The sequence below is a fragment of the Macrosteles quadrilineatus genome, unplaced genomic scaffold (genome assembly GCF_028750875.1).
Source record: "Macrosteles quadrilineatus isolate MER2022 unplaced genomic scaffold, UCM_ALF_1.0 Scaffold_9__3_contigs__length_116548681, whole genome shotgun sequence".
NCBI lineage: Eukaryota > Metazoa > Arthropoda > Insecta > Hemiptera > Cicadellidae > Macrosteles > Macrosteles quadrilineatus.
Window position 1 is genome coordinate 8824375 of NW_026542602.1, and position 23706 is coordinate 8848080.

The 23706-nt window shown below is 34.8% G+C and overlaps 1 protein-coding gene across 2 annotated transcripts in view; it reads left to right on the top strand.

Moving 5' to 3' along the window:
* LOC129001946 (dual oxidase-like) overlaps positions 1-23706 on the top strand; it is a 137322-nt gene that overhangs the window by 13976 nt on the left and 99640 nt on the right. The window lies entirely within an intron of this gene.

The window sequence follows — 23706 nt, forward strand, 5'->3', positions numbered from 1 at the left end:
AAAAAATCCTTGCTATCACATACAGTGAAAAAAAAAGGTTGGCCTTAAATAGTATTTTTCACTACTTCGACTCGTATGTAAATCACTGTGTATGGAAATTGACGATTTTTTAAGATCTCAGCTGTATGGGAATGGGCTATTTTCGAATACAGAGTGATGAAAAAATTCTTAAAAGCCCGTTCCCCAAGCAATATTATTTTATATTTTATGATGTTCTATAAACCCAGAAAAAGTTATTAATTATTTTGTTTACTACTCCAAAATATTTTCTTTTTATCTTACACTGTTCAAGACTGTTATTAGCAATTTTTAAAGCAAGTTAAATAAAGAACAAATGCAGCGTCTTTTAGACTGTGACTTAACGTAAAATCAAATCTTATTATACTAATTTTGGTTATCTTAAATATTAAGTATAAAATTTACTTTTTACAGTTACCTTGTAAGTTGTTACACAGCATCTATTTACGCCAACATTTCTAATTTAATTATGTGTTGTTTATTGGTTTAAACATGTTTGGCAAATTAGTATGTTATTTTTTTACGTTTGTGTTCATTCCATAACTTAGTGTTCAGGATACTGTCTCAAATCTCAAGGGTTGAGTGTGTCGCTGCCGATCTAGGTTTCACGATTTAATTTCTTTCTCCAAAACTTTACTTTAGTTGTTACTTTTAGGAATACATTTTGACCATTGCCTCAACACTTGTAATTTATAATTTATTTGCTTATTGGTTCAAACATTTTATGCAGGTTGAGATATTTTTCTGAAATTGCTGTATTTAAATTACATAACGTAATCTGTACCATATTATATATTGAGGTGGGGAAATGCGTCCATCCCCCAATGGCAAGCGTGCTGCTGATCTACTAAAATTCTCAACCATCTTACAGGCAACACAATTTTGATCCTGCACACTTTCGACTCTGCTGCGAAATACCCTACTATGCAGATTTATTGACCCATCCCTTACCCCAGCCACACACGTGAACAATCAACGAAGCAACCAATGACCTCCTGGTGTAGGAATGCCGACTCTTGTGTAATTAGCTCCTCACCATTCACGGTAGCAGTTTTTGTATTTGCTGTTGCGCAAGAGACGTTCTTTATTCGGTGGTTTGTTGGAATGTACCCTACCTTGGGGTAGGATAGGCTCATTATAAATATCTGGAAACCCGCTCTGAATTTTAATGTTGTTTCTGTCACGCATAACAAGTACCAATTAACTCAGAGATAAAATCGCAAGTAAGTGAAGTCTGGTGTGTTTCTTCAGGTTTGTTGGTTTTACAATAGCAGTTTTCACGCCACTGGTATTTTGCAGGATTGAACATTAACAATTGAAGTGGAAATTTTCACTTTAAATTTTTTGCTTTTGTCGTGGATCGTACTCATACCTGTTGCAAAAGATTCAACTCGAGTAAAAAAAAAAATTTGAAATCAGTCCGATCCTACTGTACAGAATGGTAAATATGGTAAATACCAATTTTATCACTAATGATTAAAAAAACACAGCATTATTATAATATCTATAACGATCTTTATGTATTCGTAGCTTTAGAAAAGTTTACCATTCCCAAATTCCCCGATAGTTGGGTTTTTAAAGTATTTTTATAAAGCTCTTAAACTACTCATATATTTATCTTTTTGAAAACAGACCTCGTACGGGTCAGCATAGATTGTGATATTGACGAACTATTCACCTTCTTATTGTATAAAAATAACAATAAAAGGTGGTACATTAGGATGAAAAAAGTATTTTGTATCACCTCACTTGGTCGGGCACTCAAAATAACTAGACCCTCAATATATATAATGTACGTATCATTTAAAGTTATATTTGAATCGGGATATTCTAATATATTCCCTATTATTTTAATAAGACGTTGTAATTAAAAGATTTTACGTTTCCTTACAAATTAATCTTTAACATACAATTGTTAACATTACAACAAAATATTTTCATCTCCTACAGAAAAGTCTGTTTACTTTCCATGTTCAGCAGGTTCCTGGCTAAGATTCTTCATTTAGTCCTCAAACTCCCCCTATAATACACGAAATGTAGGATCCAACGTAACAGTAGCAGAGAAGGTCTGGTTCATGAATACCCATGAAATTTACGTTCACTCCAACCAATCAATTTCGCATATTGATTATAGGTTCCACTGTTGACTGTGATCACCTGATCGACAAAAAATACGGGTCAAGAGTAAGCCCGCAGGTTTCTTTTGAGTAACTCTCATTAAAGAACAATCTTGTTAGGGTGGATTGTGTGCAATACAAAATGATGGTTTGATCGTGTATCATTTACAGTGGATTAGTCTGTAATAACGGGTTGCCCCATAGTCGTGCTGGAGCGAATGACTTCAACTATGTGATAGGAATCATCGTATTGTGACCTAGACTAATCTATTCTCCTAGGTGATTTACCAATATCGGTTTCAAATAAGTGGTGTGAAACTCTGGGTATAAATTGTTATCTGTGATTGAGATCAAATTAGGTTTGAAATGGGCGAAAATAGGTGTGTTTGTGACTAAACGTATCGGATAAGTTGTCAATTGTGTATGATATCTACAATTATTTTATTGGATGAGCAATTACATTGATCGCTGCCTAAATTGGGATTTGGAGAATTTCATACGAAAAGGATTATGAATGGAATTAAGCTAAAATATATAAATAGTTCCGTGGTAAAAGAAATTCACATTTATGTTCAAGCCTAACATAAATAATCGATAAACGTATCCCATTTTTTACAAGAAGAAGCACAATATTTTGATTTTATTTTAATTTTGTGTGCCAACAGTGAAATGAAGATTTTTACTTGAGTGGGTGTCCATTAAATCGTATTCTGCAGCTATATCTTCTTTTTAAATTCGGATAACATAGGATACAAAGTACAATGTTTAGCACTAAACTTGTTATATACATCGGTAACCAATACTGATAATTTTTTTTACTGATATGTAAAGAGGATCGATTTAGATTTTTTTGGATTGGAAAAGAGAGCAATTAAATTTAGGGGTTAAAATATCTTATAAGCCTGGTTTTTTAGTTTATTAAAATAAAATTTATCTTGCAAATTTCACCAAATTTGATTTTTTTGCGAATTTGACCAAAATCTGTGCATCTGTACAAGAAATATGATCAAATGGCTTATTTTAAATAGTTCAGTAACATATCCTGCAATTTCGACTGTTACACATTTTTAGTCTTTTGGATTGGAGAATGTTGCACTACTTGCATCGTATCCATTCATTTTTCAAAGACTGTCCATAATTTCCTCAGTAACACTTCTAAATTCAACACGCACACTTATAGTCCATAAAACAATCGCATACTTCAAAGGATTACAAAAACCAACCAGGAGCGCACCTTCGTCAATTAAAAAGTGGTAAATAGCTTGGAAGAATGCGAAGACCCTGTCAGTAATGGGGTCAAGACAGACTATAAATGTGAATGCGATTAGAACATTCGAATACTCGAGTACTCGTATCGAATAGTGTCACGATCTTGTAGCCAACTAACGATGTGGTCATAACCGTCGTACCCGTGTCCAACGACACTAGTGGAACCAGAGTCGGTCCAAGGAACGAAGGAACGCGGATCAGGACTGGGTTTTTATTGACAGTTCGCATAAGGACAACTTCCACTGGACTAGGGCTGTAAAGATTATGAGAATTGATTTTAACCGTAGCTGAAGCTCCGACTAAGGTAGGATTCGCTGAGCTGTACAGTCATCGTATTTCATGCTGACTGACATGGTTATGTCGCAACTCATTGTGAATAGAACACATGGAACAGTTGTAATTTTTTGGTTATGGTATTCGATTACTGTTTTGTTGGAGACATTAAGGTGGAAATTTTCATAAATAAACTGAGTTTTTGTAAGATTTTAAATCTTTTCGAATTGGTGTTTAGGTATCTAAACAAATGTTGTTGATTACCTCTGGATATGTTTGGCAAATTCTGTTCATCAATTCATCTACAAAAACATTTAAGCATTTAATCATAAAGAAGAACAAATACTTAACAGTAAAGAGTACGATTACTCATTTCAATTTTATGTAGAACACACAACCAATTTAACCCTGCTTTGCTCGGAAACAGAAAAATGTTAACTGTTAGGTTAGAGTTAGACTATAAACATCGATGGGCTAGACTAAACCTTGCCATGTAGAACGTTAAATAAAAATACCCCCGCCGCAGCTAACCTGCTGTCTAACCGAATTTCCATTTGGCTGAATTGCTTTTCAATTGATCAATTTAAATAAAAGTACCTGGGGACCGAGCTTTGCTCGGGGAAAATTATTAGTTTACTCTGAAAAGTATTGCAGATACATTAATCCACTCCCAATCTCCACACTGCTCACCTTCACTACTTACTTTACCACTCCCTACGTCGTGGACCTGTTTGCCCTCCGTCCCTATACCATTTTAGAATTGCAGATACATAAATGCCACAGACAGTTCCCACACTCTGCACTGCTAGCATTACTACTTCCTACACCATTTCCTACGTCATGGACCTGTTTTCCTCCCTTCTCGTAGCATTTTAGGATTGTAGATACCTTAATCTATTCGTCATAAACATTTCCCACACTCCGGACTGCTCACCTTTACTACTTCCTATGTCGCAGACCTCTTTCCATCCCTTCCCATAGGATTTTAGGATTGTAGATTCTTTAATCTAATCGTCATAAACAGTTTCCACACTCCAGACTGCTCGCCTTTACTACTTACTTCACCACTTCCTACGTCGCGGACCTGATTCCCTCCCTTCCCATAGCATTTTAGGATTGCAGATAACTTGATCTAATCGTTATTAACAGTTCCCACACTCCGGACTGTTCACCTTTACCACTTCCTTCACCACTTCCTACGTCGTGAACCTGTTTCCCTCCCTTCCCATAGCATTTTAGGATTGCAGATTCCTTAATCTAATCGTCATAAACAATTTTCACACTCCAGACTGCTCGCCTTTACTACTTCCTTCACCACTTCCTACGTCGTGGACCTCTTTCCATCCCTTCCCGTAGGATTTTAAGATTACAGATTCCTTAATATAATCGTTATAAAAAGTTTCCACACTCCAGACTGCTCGCCTTTACTACTTCCTTCACCACTTCCTACGTCGCGGACCTGTTTCCCTCCATTCCCATAGCATTTTAGGATTGCAGATTCCTTAATCTAATCGTCATAAACAGTTTTCACACTCCAGACTGCTCACCTTTACTACTTCCTTTACCACTTCCTACGTCGCGGACCTGTTTCCCTCCCTTCCCATGGCATTTTAGGATTGCAGATTCCTTAATCTAATCGTCATAAACAGTTTTCACACTCCAGATTGCTCACCTTTACTACTTCCTTCACCACTTCCTACGTCGCGGACCTCTTTCCATCCCTTCCCATAGCGTGTTAGGATTGTAGATAACTTGATCTAATCGTTATTAACAGTTCCCACACTCCAGATTGCTCACCTTTACTACTTCCTCCACCACTTCCTACGTCGCGGACCTGTTTCCCTCCCTTTCCATAGCATTTTAGGATTGCAGATTCCTTAATCTAATCGTCATAAACAGTTTTCACACTCCAGACTGCTCACCTTTACTACTTCCTTCACCACTTCCTACGTCGCGGACCTGTTTCCCTTCCTTCCCATAGCATTTTAGGATTGCAGATTCCTTAATCTAATCGTCATAAACAGTTTTCACACTCCAGACTGCTCGCCTTTACTACTTCCTTCACCACTTCCTACGTCGCGGACCTGTTTCCCTCCATTTCCATAGCATTTTAGGATTGTAGATTCCTTAATCTAATCGTCATAAACAGGTTTCACACTCCAGATTGCTCGCCTTTACTACTTCCTTCACCACTTCCTACGTCGCGGACCTCTTTCCATCCCTTCCCATAGCATTTTAGGATTGTAGATAACTTGATCTAATCGTTATTAACAGTTCCCACACTCCAGACTGCTCGCCTTTATTACTTCCTTCACCACTTCCTACGTCGCGGACCTCTTTCCATCCCTTCCCGTAGGATTTTAGGATTGCAGATTCCTTAATCTAATCGTCATAAACAGTTTCCACACTCCAGACTGCTCGCATTTACTACTTCCTTTACCACTTCCTACGTCGCGGACCTGTTTCCCTCCCTTCCCATGGCAGTTTAGGATTGCAGATTCCTTAATCTAATCGTCATAAACAGTTTCCACACTCCAGATTGCTTGCCTTTACTACTTCCTTCACCACTTCCTACGTCGCGGACCTGTTTCCCTCCATTTCCATAGCATTTTAGGATTGTAGATTCCTTAATCTAATCGTCATAAACAGGTTTCACACTCCAGATTGCTCGCCTTTACTACTTCCTTCACCACTTCCTACGTCGCGGACCTCTTTCCATCCCTTCCCATAGCATTTTAGGATTGTAGATAACTTGATCTAATCGTTATTAACAGTTCCCACACTCCAGACTGCTCGCCTTTATTACTTCCTTCACCACTTCCTACGTCGCGGACCTCTTTCCATCCCTTCCCGTAGGATTTTAGGATTGCAGATTCCTTAATCTAAACGTCATAAACAGTTTCCACACTCCAGACTGCTCGCATTTACTACTTCCTTTACCACTTCCTACGTCGCGGACCTGTTTCCCTCCCTTCCCATGGCATTTTAGGATTGCAGATTCCTTAATCTAATCGTCATAAACAGTTTCCACACTCCGGACAGCTCGCCTTGACTACTTCCTTCACCACTTCCTACGTCACGGACCTGTTTCCCTCCCTTCCCATAGCATTTTAGGATTGCCCATACCCTTATCTAATCGTCATAAACAGATCCCAGACTTCTCACTGCTACCCTTGACTACAATTACAATGTATCGAGTAATCTTCAGTATAATCTTTGCTAAATGATGTTTTTCCTTTTGTACTGTATTTGTAATTTGCTAGTATACTGTGGGTAGTTGGCTTATTATGAACACATGCTACAACTTCAAGTCTTTTGTTTACTTTTCCTTGTTATTTAATTCAGCCAACAAGGTTACCTAGCAACCCATAAGACTAATGTTAAAAAAATGTGATTTTCAGTTTCATTTTTCTACGTAATTAGATTTTTGTTGGCAGTTCTAACTGCAGTAAACTCGTTTTTAGGCCAGAATTAAACTATTTACAACATTTGAAGAAAATCGTCGGAACCGTTTTCGAGATCTTTGTGCAAGCAAGCATACATACATACATACATACATACATACATACAAGCAAACATTGCTCGTATTAGAGTATAGGATTAGGTTTAACGAGTACCTAGGTTTGCTGCTACAAGGAAACTAATAAAGTGTGTGTTTTAAGTAAAATAATTATTGCTTAGTATAAAATGAATATATTTGCCAGTTTGATTAAAAGATATCCATAAACAAGCAAACTACAATATTTTACAATATTCTCCATAAGAATAACATGGGGATTTTAAATTTACAATTTTTTTAGTTTTCTCCGTAACCAATAACCGTACAAAAACACTTTGATATACTGAATTGTTTGTTTTTTTAAGCTCTTTAAGAAGGTTTAGAGAAAAATTGGGAAATTTTGTGTTTTGAGGGTCAAAAGTGAGAAAAACCAATTTTTACCCCATAAAACCCTGTTCCCATGGTCCGATCATGCTGGATCGCGAACTCATTCAATTTTATCCCGCCTTACACCTTCAAACCAAATTTCATCAAAATCAGATAAAAATTACTCAAGTTATCGTGTTCACGGACACACACATATATATATAAATCTATATGTATATATATCTATATATATATATATACATATATAAAAATTTGAACGAATGGTGTTTTTGGCCTCTGGGGACATCGAAATGAAAAAGTAAATCGGTCCCTGGCCTAAGTCTTACCATGAGACCTACGGTAATAGCTACTTTCCTATAGGGAAATTCGCTAAAAGGGATTTAAAGCACCTGAATTGTTATGGAAATTGGGAGTCCTTAATTTTATGCCTGAAAAATATCCTAGGTTATTTATGTAATATCCTAGGTTATTGATGTAATATCCTAGGTTATTTATGTAATATCCTAGGTTATTTATGCAATATTTACGAGTTATTCCTTCAAACTAGGCATAATTTAACTTACACATCTTCAAGGAAGATTGCTCAATAAAAGAATATTTTTAAGTTGTGGAATTTCAGTTTATGTTTTCAAGATATCTAATTGTTTGGTGTATATTTCTCTAGTGTGCCTATATCCATTTCACGCCTATTCTACGAGACATTGCCACGTTCCCACTTTTAAATTCAATTTATTTTACACGGTTTTTACTAATAGTGTATTGCGTTAAATTCATGTAGCCTTGTGAAAATTCTGAGTGTATAATTTTAGCAATTTTCTCGCTGTTTTCACACAAGCAACACCAGGTGCTCGTGTAAGTGTAATAGTAAAGGTAATGTAATTGGCAGCCATATACGGTGTGGGGAGACTAGTATTGCTGGCATTACTAGTAATATCGATTTACCAGTTATCTTGTTCATTATATTAAAGCGGTAGGCTACATGGTGAAAATAGCTCTACTTGATAGTATGATGACATAACCCACTATGAAGAAATGACATCTACAATCTTCTTTTACCAAAAGTTAGAAATTAATTATTGCGACAAGAAATACACGTAATATTTTACATATGTTTTGTACAGCACAATGAGTGTCCGGTTGGTTACTATTTTAAAGTAACTTTTTGCAATAATTACACCATTTTAAACAATACTACCAAGCTCTTAGAAATCTACGGAAATGCGGAAGGATAAAAACTGTTCTCTCCTATTTTGCTGTTGTGTTTACATATTTAACTCTGGTACATTGATAATGTCATTTTTATTTTCAGGTAATGAAGTCTTCAATGGTCGTGAGTTGTAGATATTACAATGTTTTTAGCAATACACTAACACGGGATCCCATTTAATTGAATATCAAATGAACCTTTGAATTGTATTACTGTATGTTATAAAAAACTACATAGATCAATCTAGTATGATACTTATATTTAATGGTTTTTAATTAATAATCTTGATCACTAATCACAAAATACCTCCACAAAATCTCAATAGCTACATATAATTGAAGACTTAAAAGATGAAAAAGGGTCACTAATTGAACTAGGTGTAAATGGGATTTTCAAACACCAAACCTTGCACGTTAAATAAATTTTATAAGAAAAATGATTATGGATACGATTTTTAAAATTTATATGTTCAGAAGATGTATGCTATGTGGTCATGTCGGAATGCATCAATTTATTTTCGGTGTAAATCGTGTTGTCAGATTAGATCAATAAAACGTAACATTTATCAATGAAAGAATTCCTGACGATGAGGTAGACAGTTTTTCCGAGTCCCGAAATGTGAAACTTTCCTAGCTTCTCATGAATGGAGTTTTAACGTCTTAGCTAAGATGATAAAAGTCCATATCATTTGTTGACGGATGAATGGGTTTTAAACACCAAACTTCGTTCCTGGCTTATCATAAGAGGGATTCGACAAATGTTTTACCTTATGTGTGTTGTAAGAAACTGAGATGATGACAAAGTTAGGTGAAGTGTTTTGGATATATCCCTGGTATCTTAAAGCCAATACGAAGGTTCTATTTAAGTCCCTCATCCACTTTGACTTTAACTTTAACCAATAACAGCAGTTGTCCAGTTTAGGGCGTGGACTACCAGAGTCTCGTAACATTGTAACTTTAGTCTTGTGTTTGAGATCACCTTGTCAGAGGTCTTAAATCAGAGATAAGTCCTTCGAACGACTTTCACCTGTGATTTACTCGCTGATAACGACGGCTGGTTGTCGTGTGTTCGAATGTAGCCATTTGTCGGTTTGATTACACTGTTCGCCACTATCGGGCATGTCGATTGCATGTTGTATGGCGCAATCGGGCTTTATAGGCTCAATATTGACTTATGGGTTGATGTAGACCTCACGTATTGGGTGATTCATTGTTTTATGGTTACATCTACCCACTCGTTGTAACAGATTTCCAAACAAATGTAGTTTTTAATCGAATTGAATTGAACGTGGAAGAACATTTTTGACATTTTCTAATTTCTTTAGATAGTTACACTGTACGTTTGGAAGTATAAAGTGAGTTGTACCACACAAGAAAACTGAAAAGTTGTCGAATAATTAAAAATCAAGTTTGCAAACAGTTGATCAAGTTTGTTTCAATGATGTGAACTATCTAACACACAATTCACGAAGAAGTAACATACTGACAAACGATTTTATTTATTTATCTGATGGAGCTGGTAAATGTAATTGATTAGTCAACTTAATACTGATAGCCTACATTTTTCTACAATTTATTCGTCAATCATATAATAAACACCATGCCATGCAAAATTATGTGACCACTCTATTGAAATCAAAAGAGTACCGTACTAATTTAATCTAGTATTAATAACTAATAACTGAAATAATTATGAAGTTTTTTATGTTTTCTAAGTCATAATCATGAAATAACGACGTAATAGCTTGATTCATTCAGTGAAGATTAAAAACATAATCAACAGACGAATTACTTTAGATAGGACAAAACACATTTAATTTTAACAACAAAAATATCAACAAAATAAACATACATCTAAAAGAAATTGGGTTTTTATATTTTAAACAAATTTACTAACTCGTAAGCCCCATTTTAGTTGACTTACATAGCAGTTACATTAGTTTAAAGCCATTCCCTTATTTTACTTACCTTACAGTGTGTTTTAATGTAATACAAAGTTATTTACCGTAAAGTTTTTTTGGATACTTAAGTTCCTGTAAGACAAACCACTTAATAAGACTGATAACCTAATTCTAATTGAAAAATAATTAGAAAATAATCTATGTATTCTTTTGGTTAACGATTGAATTTTCTGATTTAACAATCATAAATTTATGTTTTGGTCGAGACAGTGATACAATCCGTTTAGAAGTGACCATTTACGTGTTATTATGCAATAATTTAGAAGGAAACTTGTTAAACACAAATTAACTGCACTTAAATGGTTATTTATGACGCAGTTTGCTGGAATACGTTCATGAAGACTTTAACGGCCAGTTGTACAGATGGCGCTGCAACTACAGAAGCGTTGATTCCCACCTTGAACTTTGACTACCGTTCTTTCATTTGTCTCGAATTGGACACTCTTTCTCATTGGCATTTAATTATTATCAGCTGTCCTTTTTCAGAGAGGGGAAAGGTAAAGACATTCCTTTTATATCAAAGTAGTTAATTAATTAATGATGTGCATAAATCAATGTTATGACTTAAATTTGCAAATATGTTCGGATATTCGACATATTAAAATGTGGAATTTTATTGGCAATACTTAGACCATTGTATTTTACTGGTTGTGATAAAATATTGTTTACTACTTATACTTAAAGACCATTTGTTAATATCTTAAAGTAATTATTATGTTTAAACGTTTTTAGCATAATGGTGTAATTTATACCAGATATTAAAACATTAACTCAAACTAAAACTCAAATATCTTTATTTTTAACGCATAATTGCGTCAACAAATATTGCCATCAAACTAGTAAAAACAACAGGTTCTTATGGACAAAATATAAAACTAAAAAACCATTGTTAAGAATAAATAGCTACAGGTATCCTGTAAGTCCTCGTCACTGTAGAAACATCGAGATAAAAGAAGATACTCCTTTGCCAAATCTGTCCGCATTGGTTTCCATCTTCAGGGCAGCGGGCAGTGCATTATAATTAAACAGCTTAATTCAATTGTAAAATAAATTGTTAAAAAAGCAGTGTCTTGGGATATCTTATATACTAAAAAACGTTTGCAAGACTCACGACAGCTAGGCTGACCTTACTACTGGACCCAATCACACGCGGTTGGTACCAAATGAAAGATATTTTCCTGTGGATGTGCAGAATCACTTTATAAATTGAAATAGGCCCAAAAATAGACAAAAAAATGAATTTTAAATTTAAAAAAATTAACATAGGCCTTATGGGTTGTCATGTTGGTGACGAAATAACAACAAAATATAAATTGAAAATCAAAACAAATTAAAGAAATTCCAATCACATGTTTTATTTAGCGTGGGTTGAAAAATAGAGAAGCTTGCACAATACATACTTTTGGTCGAGTTTTCGACCACGGGGCAAGCTCTCGTCTAAACTGAAACGGTTTCTCAAATCATATAGCACATACATTGGAAATCGGCGGATATTTTAAACCAAAAATGTTTTATTTTTTCATATTTTTATTTAATGTTATATATAGTAGATCGTCCTATTTTTCCGATAAAGTTTCATAAGAAAGGATGGTTAGTCATTTCTTTACGATCATTATATAAGCTAATTATTTTAATATCCAAACATAAATAGCCATAAACTCTTCAAATCAAATCAAAATTGGCATTAAAAATCTCGTTGTCGGTTAGAAAGTATTACCGTAGCCTAAATATCAAATTTTTCAAAGGCTTTTGCGCATTTGATAAAACCACCTGTTGATTAAAACCTTAAGTATTAATTTTTTTATTTTTAGGAAAATATCTTTGTCTTTGATAATCGTCCTTGCGCTTGATAGCTCCCTCCACCAAAAGTCATGATTACTATGAAATAATATAGAGACCAAGTTTAACTGAATGTTTCTTCACAGTTTTCCCAGTTGCCGGACATCCGCTCGCTCTCCAACAATAAATATTCCTTTGTCACCCGAGACTCGACGTGATAATAACATCCGCTGCAGGATCCTGACATAGTGACAGATCCTGGAGCCAATCATCTTAAGCTCTACTATAACAAGACGATGACGTCAGTCTAAGAAGCTGTTGAAGGACGCATTGGAATCTATATCTGTCACACTGTTGGTTTATGTGTTTCATTAGTGTATTCTGACGGATAAGAATTTTACTAAGACATATCAGACGTCCGGAGTTTACCAGACGGGTGTAGTTTCAAGCTTGCGTCCGGGAAAATGTCCTAGGTTGATTGTAGTCATAAACCTGAAGAAAAGAATTTGTTCCACCAAAAAAAGTTATTTTCGTAATCATTTGTCTAATAGAATTCTATATGCATTACTTCGTTGTTGTTTAAATCTTTTTACAAAACATCTACAGACCGGTTAATAGGTACAAATTGTCCCGTCATTAAGAGAAGAGCTTACTCGATCGTCTTATTAAGATACTTTCCGATTGAAGTGGCATTTGTATACGATCCAGTGCCCAGTTTTAAATTGGGTGACCTCCTTTGAGTGCGTGATTCTTTATTTAAATGTAGCCTCTTACGATCAAAGTTTAACAGTAAGGACCCTGCTGTCCATGTTAATTAAGCCCATTTTAATTAGGGAAGTCTTTTAAATCCATCCATCATTTCATTGCCTGATCTTAGAATAATATATAAAAACCAATGACTGAGTAGGTACGATCAAAGTAGATGGAAGTCGGTGTTAGCACAGTAGATATTACCTTCTAGCATCGTAGTGACTACCTTCAAGTTACCCAATTTTCTCTAGAATTAACATAGCAACACCCAAAAAGGCATCAAATGTTTCAAAATTTGATTATAAAACTGTTCTGTCCTATGGCCAGAGAAAATCAACACGTCACAGAAGTTGTAGACAGTTTCGTAAACCTTTGCGAAATTCTTCCCTACTGCCAGCTAATTAATACTTTTACTGCTACGTGCAAGAGCAATAGCATTTATGACAAATCGCGGTGCTGTATGTGTGTATTACCGCGGGGGTGCTTGCAGCAAGGGCGTATGTCGGTGGGGGGGCGGTGGGGGGGGGGGGTACGTACGTGGGTGTTAAGTAATGCATTCGTGCAGCAAGACACTTGCTATACACCTTTCACTTAAATCGGCGAACGTTGCGCTCGTGTATTGAACTCTTTCTGTACAAGTGATTCAACGAGTTCAGGAAATCATGCAACTATCGAGATAAAATGCGTGTTCAGAAGGTCCTTGCATCTTTTCCAATTTTCTTTAATTTCTGATAAGTTGTGTAATTAAGTTGTAAATTAGACAAAATATAGCGTATTTTTAAATAGTTTAAACCTGAATAAAAATACAACTTAACTGACAAAGGTTATTATCAACAAGAGTCTTAGTAACCTTTCTGTTAAATTAATCCTGTAGCACATAAAGGTAACATAACCTCTTGTTAACTGTGAGGTAATTCAAAATGCAATACTCTAAATGAAGTGACAACGAGAGCCTAAATAATTCAGGTACAGCAATGTCACTAAACAGATGAATACAATTATTTTTAAATCAATTTTTTTTTACCAATTAACTTGAAGAAAACACTTACCATCGTATAGCGTATCAATAAACATATATTGAGTAAAAAACTAAAGGTTTCTTAACCTTTAAAATGTTAACAAAATGTGGTTTTGTTCATTCCCAACAATTCAGCAAGCACTTTTACCCCCAAGAAGACCCACAAAATGTACACTTTGGTTAGAAACAGATTTTACTAAATGAACCATGCAAGTAAACATTTTAAATAAGAAAGAAACTTCTAAAGACTTGTTAGGTCAAGGTTTGTGCTTATATAGAAAATGTTCAGGTACAAGGAATTTAAGAAAGAAGGTTTGCAAACTACAAAAAAGTAATTCAAAATTATCAACAGAACACTGTTTGGTTATTATGTTTTAATCCACATTAATCTTAAATAATTGTAATATACATTTTAGTTAGCCAGCAATGTAATGTAAAAATTTATAGATCTTTACGAATATAACTCATCTTTATATGTTGCAATTACAAAGTCCACGCATTAGGAAATGTTAAATATCATCTCTAATTTGTAAAAACATCATTTACAGTGCAAAACGGAACGCGAATTGCTACTGGCCTTGTTAACTGGTTGTTAAAACAATTTAAAATTATATCCAATTTTCTCCCCATGAATCAGCTCTCAAGACTTGATTACATATTTAGCATTCCAGTTATTATATTTGGAGGTCGCCGTATAATTTAAGGCGGGGCCGAAATATTTGTCTTTGACGTAACCGGACCCATCTGAGAATGATCAATTCTTTGATGGGTTACTTTCAAACACAGGACATATTTTCAAATTGATTTTTTTCTTGAATGATATTTTATAACCGTATTCAAGTAATGATAAAATTACTAATTTGAGTTGAGTTGTTTCAAAGCCTTGTTTGAGTGTTCATAATTATTTTCGAGTGTTATGCATTTTGTTTTCAACTTATTAGCATTATTGTTAATGGTAAGATGTGGTTTTCATGTTATTCACACCTACATTTAAATCCATAGTAAAAATCCGATGAAACTGCTGAACAGCCAGCATGGAAATTGGCCTATATTTACTTATTCTTATATACTAGTAATTAGTCCCTGGGTAATTGCCTTCAGTAACTCTGGTACAACTACAAAATAAAGAACTACAGAATTTTAATAAAAAAAATAGTGCAAATATTTGTTTCCTTAAATTATTATTAGAAAAATCTTTATTGTTTCAGTATTACATAGAACTGTAACAATTCAGAAATATTACAGTACACGAAACAATAACCACCAAGGTTAATCAACCTGATTTGGTGGTGAAATTTATAAACTAAATGACTTTTTGTAGGCATAGTAGAAAAAGTGTTTACCAGATTAAATTTGTAAACAAACCTGCTTTAAAACAAAGTACTGTACGTACGATCATATTTTTAATTTCTTACTGTTTCCATAGAAAAGAAATAATTCAAATAAAGATAGTATAAATTATTTGATTTTATAGACTCATACATTACTCTACAGAATCAAAATAATAATAACCCTATGAATGAAACTGTCCTAACGTACAATCATTGACTATTGATTCAATAGTCAATGGTATAATCCTCCTAACTGTGGAAAAATCCTACTCAAGTCAATGGCCATCCAGAAGGATTAACGTTTATAGTTGTATTTAGCTAAGTCTGGGAATTTTCACGGATTCAATTAGTGGAACAGTCATCAAATCGTTTTCGGAGGAATCAATTATGTGGAACCATTTCCTATAAACGTGATGCATTCCTTTTCAACGACCACAGAATTCCTTTTTTAGGTTATAAGGTAAATTTTAGATTTATGTCTTAACTATTTGTTGCCAAGAATATATCGATATCAATACTTAAAATATACCATATTTTAAGCTTTATAACCCAAGCGTTTTGCTTGAATCACATAAATAGATTCTGCAGATTGAGTAATTTTACAAGATATTTACCTCAATCAAGCAACTACTAAGATACTGTCACTTTTAATTATTACGAGCCATTTTCCACAACTAATCAATCACTCGATTACATCTTGTAGATTGAGTCATTTACAAGCTATTTATTTTGTCATTTACTCTATGCTGTGGTTTAAGCTATATTTTTTACTAACTAATCACTGAGCTACTCACTAGAGAATACTCTATAGGCCTATAATACTTAAGCTAAAGTATTTGATATAGTCTAAGCTATTTTCCTGAATGAATTTCCTAGCTACATACTATAGCTTAAATCATTATAATAGATAATCCTGCCACCCTATGTAGTTTAAGCTAATTTTTCAAGCTATACGCCATAGTAAACTACTCCAACAAATAAATTGATCAGCTATACGTTTTAGCTTAGGTTATATTAAAAGCTTTACCCTAATGCATAACCTCCGGTGTATGCTATGGCTTGAAACCTATTAGAATATTTTTTCTGATAATCAATCACCCAACTATTTACTTAAATAGCTACATAAAATACTTGGAGCTTAAATCCTACAAACTATTCTCCTTATGAATTGTCAAGCCATATTATGTTATGTATGAATTTATTTCCGTTAAAAATTTACATAATAAAAAACAATCTTGAGGTTTGAAAATGAAAATACTAACTGACCACTTAACCAAGTTGTGTGGTCCAGATATTCTCCTAATGCATGTATCAGCTACACACTATAGCTTATTCCGTATTAAAAGCTATTTCCCTGATAAATCACCTGCACATTACAAGCTGTACCCCATAATAAGCTGCCAAGCTGTACAGCTGCTTGCTCGTTTGTTCGCTAAGTATCTGTTTACCGGTCTCGTGGCGACCCAAATGCGGTCTTGAGTTCTATTACCGCTAAACGACCACAGCCGTGTATTTAGGACGAGGCTACGCCCGTAGGACTACCAAATTACTTTACCTAATATCTTGATTTGTGGCTTATAACGAGAGATTCCAAACCATACTTCATACTTGTGAAAATACGGATTTGCTAATTTTTCCACATGTTTTTACCCATGAGTTGCGTAAGTGTGTTGAAATCACCCGACAAATTCTAAAGAATATTTTTGTGGTTACTGTTGGCGATCTACAGAGAATATCAGAAAAATGTTTCCGTTCACCCGAGTGGTTCAAGTAAGATCAATTCAGGAACTAAATATCATTTATCATTGTGATATCAATAACAGAAGATGTACGTTGGATAACAAAACCAAAGATCAGGCAGTTCCCTTTCGAAATAACTCAAAATATTCTAATGGTGCTGAAACAAAAATAAAACCAAATTACTGTACCTCATAAAGTAAAGTTTTGCACAATATACTAGAGGTTTGACTCTCACTCCGATGACCTCTAAGAAGATGAAGTTAACAGTTCGCAATGAACAATTAATTTAAACCCATGGCATTACATTACTTGGACAGTAACAAATGCATTCGTGCATTGAGACACTTGCTCTACAGCTTTCACTTTACCGGGCGTGCTCGATTAATAAACTATTTTGCACTGTGCCAATACATAGATATTTTACAAGTAAAAAATATTATACTATAAAATAATTGTTCTACTAGGATGAACACTTACTTATCACAAGATTTTACATGTATTGTGTATACAAATCATCATCCTAGATTATGAGTAAAAAATCACGACTTGTTCAAATTGGGTTATGCCTGAACATAACCCAACAATAACAAACCCACCCGACAAACCATGTACCATATTCACAGAAAACCTCACTCAAAAGATAACCCAACCAACCAACATATCCCCGACTAGCAGTTGCGGCAGAAATGATCTTCGTTATTACACTTCGTTATTTACATGTCTCTGCTACAGCTGCAATCCTTTCCCCGGCTGAAGAGGACATAATCCTAAAACAGCCTCAGTCCAGTAGGGTTTCAGCTCACTGGACTGGAACATCAGGTGCGACGAAGCTGAATATCCTAGCAAACTAAACAAACATATTTTAGTTCAATTTGACGTCAAGAGCCCTGGTCAATACCTGGTAAAAGTGTATAGCTATCGATATACGAAGGAACGGCTACATCTCTGAATGAAATAACAAAATTATTTCTCAGTCAAGCGTATAACCACCGCATTAGCTCGTCACGAACGTGACATCGGGCAACGGGTGATTTATCTGGTGTTATTACCCTCATTAATCATTTGTTATTCACGATATGGCTCTCTGCCTTGGGAGCGTATGAAAACATGGAAGTTAATGCAGTTATCGTGTATACCTCATAACTACTTCATCGTTTACCGTCTGGATGTTAAAGGTTATGTTAGTGAATTTGCATCTAGAAAAGTGGCTACTTCAGTGGTCTTTCGAAGACTTGTATCCGAAGCAAGTGATGTTCGTTTTAGAGTTAGTTTTTTTTACTTTAGTTTATAACTGAGAATTGCCTATGAGTATCAAAACTGTAAACTGTTTATGTATTTCTTATTTATATTAAAATCATTGTTATCTTTGATGAAATAGTTAAGTGATATTTTTTACACATCACTTCGCCTTTGTATCAAAGCAGTTTTATGGCTCTCTCTTTGTGAATTCAAACGACACTAATACAAATTTTAAGTTAAGCAAAAGACCTATGACTTAACATCGATTAGTGTGATTGCAATTGAATATTTTGTTACCAAGGCTTATTAAAAGACAAGAAAAACTAAGCTTCCTAGTTGTATAAATGTAGCTTTTATGTTTTACTCCTGAAATGAGATAGTATATGTACTATTTCTAGCTATGTAAACGTACACCTACATGTTACTGCGTGTTGAAACATTATTTACAGTTTACAATGTTTTTTATATAGTTCTATTTGCCACGGGATTTTCACAATAACAGTTTTAACTACGATGACACATTTGATTATCCTGTCGAGTGGAGTAATTTGTAGATGGATAAATACATAAACATCAACAATAAATTTTTCCTCCACAAGTTGACACATTGCAAAGAAAAAGTTCATTCGCCAATTTATTGGTACTGTACAAGTCCCGGTACCCAAAATGAAAACTATACGTAATCAAATGTACAACTCTGTCCCAATCTTAATTGGCATTCATAAATCTATTACCAACAAAGTAAATAAATAACACCACACTAGAGTTGGTGTTGCCGTTTGCAGTGTTGTTGTTAGTGAAGTACAGTCAGCACCACTGGTGCCACCATGACCACAACGACTGGGTCGTGATCAATTAGTTTTTGTCCCAGTTTCAATTGGCAACCCTGTTTGTTGTTCCACAATTACCTTAGCAGCTGAGTTTGACAGACACCTGTCCGCTAGATCAAACAAACTGTCAGCTGTGACGACGGTGGTCGTTGTGTGTGTGGAATAAAATGTCTCACAATTATACAGTCACCAACTGTTTGTTGGGGTTAAAATGTTTGTTTGAATGAACATTTGTAGGTTATCGTTGATTAAGCATTCATCCCTTACGGATTAGTCATCCTTATGAAATGTTAGTTTTAAGATGTGTTTATGTGCGGTATGTAAAGTGCAATTACCACCATTACTTTTTGCATTATTACCATTTACTTGTTGTTGTTTCCATTTCAAAATGAAATTAACCAAACTAAATAATTTAGGTGTCAGCTATTGCTTATTCTTTAGTGTTATAACTAAAAATTAAAACTAAGCCAGCAAATTATCCATAAAAAGAGAACATTCCAAGATTATTGAAATGCATCTAAAAATGGCAGCAGATTTTACGGTAAGATCAGAAATCTTATAATGTAGTATCCAATAAGTGCAATGGTTGTATTGAAATTACATCCAGTTTGCTTGAAAACAAAAATGTACGTAATATAAGAGACATAAAAAAATATTGTTGTGGTAGAACTTGCTCTATATCACAGTAAATTAACAGTAAACCAATTATATCAATTGAAAACATCTTAAAACTGTTCCGAGCTCCTAAAACACTGTAAAAACAAAGACATAAAAATTATTAGTCAAGTCATTAATAAAACAACCTTTTTCGAAACTACCCCAAGTACAAAATTGCTAAATATAGCTAAATAGGGGACTTAATTATAAAAAAAGGTTTTCTTTATTACTAAAAAATAATAGTACACCTTAAACTATCAATTAGTTATCATACCTTAGCTCATACCTACGTAGTATAGTTAACTTAATAATTTAATAGATGTAAAATCCAAATAATTATCTATTCGAGGCCAAATTAAAATACTCGATACATTATGCGCATTATATGTCCTGTAATGTTCAGCCAATTTTGGGTAGTTAACCACTTTTAAACTGCTCGTGGTTCACTTCAAACACTACTTTGCATAAGGTGATATTTAACATTATAGTCTAGAGAGTTTATCATAATTGAGTTCCATAATTCATGTTTCACCGGTGAACTACTTGTAGCTGTCTTCGCTGGTTTGGTAATGAAGAAAAATGTTGGAGACCTGCTACAGTATCTAACTTACGGACACACGATAATGTACATGTACAATGCTACTGTAATAAATTAGAGATCAGATGGTTAGCTACGATCGTGCTTCTTGCGTCGTACGAAGGTCTTTGAGTTGGAAACTGCTTTCTATAGAATTCCCACGAGGATCTGTTAGTTAAGTTACTTGTAGTAGTAACTATTGTAGTAACTCTTGGGTACAGTTTATTGTGGTTGATGGTGGTTTAAGACGAACAAAGGATTACTGTAGATGTATCTTCATCCCTGATCAGGGAAAAACAAGTTTCGGGATCTGCAATTTCACCTCATATTTAGGAGTGAGAGGGTACTTGAGAACGTGGACAATATTAGTAGACAAATTTGGAGAAACAACAGCAGAAAACAACACTACTAAGGACATTTCCATATATAAAAAGATTGTGTAACATTGACCAAAACACACAATCTGAGGCCTCGAGTTATAGTGCTAATCTTTTATCATTTAGGGCCTATTCATAATGTTATGTTTTTGTTTACTTGTTAAATATATCCTTACACCTTTAGTATATTAAAATTTAATTACAAATTGTTTAAATTGTGTCATACGGATTTGTGGGAGAAGCCGTGTTAGAAAATATTATCTTTGTATCGACTTTGCCCCTAATGTATATTGTAGCCTCAATAGTCGGTTGAGTCACAAAAACTATTATTCCTTTGTGTTTAGTTATGGGTGCGTAACTTTGGGAAAGAGATAAATTTGGATTTGAAAGATTTCATGTTTTACAAGAAAGTGATTGTTGCGTAAAGTAAACCTAGGATACAACTTATTGCTAAAACGTTTCTTTCCGATACTGTTTTATAGTGTATGATCCACTTACACATACGCCAAGGCATGAGTCAGTTATTCAGAATTTTGGTAATATATTATCATTTGAAGATTTTAAAAAACCATTAAAACTGTCATTACTAAGTGAATTCAACCTCCATAACCCATGTTTGCGATTCTTTATCTAGGTTGTTGAGTCGACCTAACCCATCTGGCAATACTCTCAAAGTGCAATTGTTAACTGTATGACTCGTTAGGGTTCCATCCTCTTTTAACTACTTTAATCAACATTAATTGATTATGTTGCATTTTACAGACATTAGTGAATAACGTTTTGAAGGGCACACTACGAAATTCATGTTTCGTACGTGAAGCACACAACAATCATTCATTTCAAGTAGCGCAACGTCGATTGATTACTCTTCATTTACTCTTAGTCTATTTACCACTTAACATTTCCCAGCGACCCCTCACCTCAGCCGACCTGCGTGTTCTAGTCTGGCAGACATCCAAGGAAAGCCCCACCATTACTCTACCTTTTACCCGCCATATTTATCAGCTGCTTGTCTAATTACGCTCCCACGTGTTCCACGCCGCAATGCTGCCAACCTAACTAATTTCATAATTAATATTCCCTGATGAATATTACCTGTTGTAATTGAACGCTGCAGAATGTACGAACTCGATTTTTCGCAATCTGGAATACTAATTTGCTCGGAGGTGTGTGAGCTGCAGGCTGGAGGTGATATAAACACGCGTGTTTGTAACCCAGGTATAATTACACGCAAGACGGTTTAATTTCAGATTCTCCACCAATATTAGAGCAGATAACGTTCGTGAGATCATCAGAACACTTCAACCTCGTAAACAGCCTTTTAAACAACGACACAAAGACTCGCTACTTTTCGTTCTCTGACAAATATCCATGTTTGGAGAAGCCTCTATAAATGCAAGACTTATTTGTCTAATGTATACCGTTTAGGTCGTACCTTTTAGACGTTTCAAGCAAAATCAGTAAGGCAGGAACAAATTTTACAACTTTAGCCTACCTGAGCCAATCCCTGATCAAATTTTGCGAAGGGAATCCCTTTATATGAGCTAAAAGAGGACAATCTATCGGGCATTTTCAGAACCTTGTTATCAATCTAACATTAGGTTTTGATACTAACTTGCTTCACCGCCCGAGTTTGAAATCTTTCTTTATGTTGCCCTCTGCCAGTTTGAAGAAGTTAAGTTTCAAATTAGATTTGTTGTTTTTTACCCAGCCACAGAGCATTAATATCTTGATTTTTACAACAGCGATGTTGTTACAGCTGCTATCGCAGATCCTCTTGTTTGGTATGAAATTAATTCTATCAGTCAGTTACAGCTAAGATACACTAAAAAAACCACTGTGGCTTTCCGTTTGGGTAGAAATTATAATTTCTTACACCTAGTTATTTAATCTCTGTCAGATACCTTTTTTCATACGGTTAAAATTAACTTTTGTTTCAGCACCCATTCTGACGGAGATAGAGAAGGAAATAAAAACTAAAAGAAAACGTAAAAATGTGGCGTAGTGCGCACGACTTCTAGTGCGCCGAGTTCTATTTTCGATGACCCATTCTGGCTTTCTGGTCGGGTGGGATTTCTGAAATATTACAGCTATTTCTTCGATCACAAATCCTTGTATTCTTTTCAAAACCTGGTAGAAATTAATTTTACCTGACAGTCCCCGGATAATTATAGGTGCACTGACAACCCGCTCTAGTTTTCCGGTCGGGTAGGTGTACATTTAGGTGGAGGCCACCTTCTTTACTGCCACCTACAACAGATGGGCAAAAACGTACACGTCGCCCGCCTCAAAGGCACCGACCTTATCAAAACACGATCTTTCATTGTTGCCCAACTTTAACCAGCTATTAGCCCAGTTTCTGCCACGTTTGCGGGATTTGTGTGGAATGCGCAATGAGAAAAGTGTTCTTGTTTTCGGCCGATTTGCAAGATGGAGATAGCTATTTCTGTAGTCTTCATAGTGAGTAATAAATCGAGTAAATAAATATAAAGAGTACATGAAATTGACCATCCGTGGAAGCCATGTTTCTATTTAGATTTCCTAATAGAGTAAGAAGGTATACAGGGTGATTGATATAAGTGTGCCAGCCGTTTTATTCGAAAACCATAAGAGATATCAAAAAAAGTTTAATGGTAAGTGCCTCGGATTTTTTATTTGAAAAATTTTAGTCAAGTCAA